The sequence below is a fragment of the Pinus tabuliformis genome, chromosome 6 (genome assembly GCF_031772625.1).
Source record: "Pinus tabuliformis cultivar Carrire ecotype Pingquan chromosome 6, CPIR1, whole genome shotgun sequence".
NCBI classification, from domain to species: domain Eukaryota; kingdom Viridiplantae; phylum Streptophyta; class Pinopsida; order Pinales; family Pinaceae; genus Pinus; species Pinus tabuliformis.
This window is the reverse complement of record NC_142292.1, coordinates 1070764275-1070766054: the sequence shown is the minus strand read 5'-3', so window position 1 is coordinate 1070766054 and position 1780 is coordinate 1070764275. Positions and strand designations below refer to the sequence as shown.

At 33.4% G+C, this 1780-nt stretch overlaps 1 pseudogene; it reads right to left on the bottom strand.

The window, feature by feature from the left end:
* Window positions 1-523: 523 nt before the first annotated feature.
* LOC149262634 (uncharacterized) lies at window positions 524-1003 on the bottom strand (annotated as a pseudogene).
* Between the last annotated feature and the right edge of the window lie 777 nt (window positions 1004-1780).

Genomic DNA, 1780 nt, shown 5'->3' with positions numbered 1-1780 from the left:
AATACAGAATAAATTTAGACGAATTATGATACAACAACAAGTACAACAAATTTGAATGTAGGTTTTTTAAGCAAAGTTATAGATGCTCAATCATAAGGCGATTCCTTTGATAATTTTCAAGCATAATATTAATGATCTCCTTGTAAGGAGCATATTTTTTTAGTGTTTATTATGTTTTATCGTGACCAATGACACATGAACATGATATAACCTTAAGGATATAGGTATGAAGCGTATTGTTTGCAAAAGGAGTGGCTTACCGATAACACTAGTTGTGACAAGTACTAATTTGCATATCAACCTTGAAGAAGGTAGTAAGGAAATTCAATATGGTGGAGTCATTCTTGAATAAATAAATGGAAATTCCTCATCCAATATGTATTGAAGAGCTTATCTCATGGTAAGATGATAACAAGGCTAAGATATCAGTAGAATATTCAATATGGTCAAATGCATCCAAAGTTAACGTTGTTAAGAATGATTTCTTCCATATGTTTCCTCTGAAATGGATTATCCTTTGCCTTCAAATCTATGAAATTGTTCCATGCAAATCCCACTATTTTAGTTTGGTGAAATGCCTTGGCATATATTGAAGAGAGAGGAATATGTTTCCTTCTCCATCATGAATCTCAAAACATTCTCTTCATGGCTTCTCATTAATTATTTTCACTTCTACATCATTTGGTTCTCCTTTCAATTACTTTGAAACCTTTGATGCCCTTACCTTAAGACATTGGCATTGTTTACAATGCTAAATGATGATATCTCTAGTATTATTAATAGGGACCATGGAGCCATTATTCTCCAAACCCACCTTGTCTTTCACTTCTTCTTTGAGTTTCTTCTTAGCAGGATCAAGCTTGGATTTCTTAGTTAAGGGCTTATTATCTTATGGGTCTTCTTCCTTAATTGTCTCTTCCTCTTCACTAATTTAGCTTGTATTCTCCTCCTATTTTGGATTGGATTGCATTGTGGTGCATCTTCCTCTCTTCTTAGGAGCCATCATAGTTTCTCACTCGATTTCAATACTTATCCCAATTGTACTCCAATAATTCTCTCCTTAAATAGGTGGTGGACATTAAGAAACTTGATCTACTGTAAAACATATTTTCCATCAATGAAAATACCACTTGAAATCTCCCCCTTTGGAATTGATGGCAACACTGATTTTGTCCTCCCCTTATGGTCCTAAGAATTATTTGTCCTTATTTGTCCTTACCTCCTCCTTTAACATCGATTTCAAGGGGGTTAGTTTGTAATGAAACTGAACAAAACTCAAGACACACATACATGATGGTAAACATAGCATAGGTATGCTAGAATAAATTGAATATTTGCAGGTTCTCCCAAAATAATAAGATAAATTCCCAGATATAAAATTTTACTTTGTTGCACTTACTGTTTTATAGTGGGAAACTAGAGAATGTTTTTGTGACATTAATATTTGCACCATTGCTTGTAATTTTTGAACAATTTTTTCATGACCAAATTTAGTGCTCTATAATTCAACTTTGACATTGGCTCCAACTTTGGGAGTTTTCCTTGTCCACATTTGCAAACAAAAAAATTAAGTGCTCCCTTTGATTTCCAAATTTCCTTTCTACACAGGTTCAATCACTACCACTAACACACTTAGCTTAGATTTCTTGGCTCCCTTGACGACTTCCATATATTGGTTTTTTTCATTATAGAGTTAAAATTCATTTCAATATGGAATCCAAATAATTATTTAGACCTTTGATATCTTTAATGCATAAGGGTGAACCCACGGAGGTGGGTT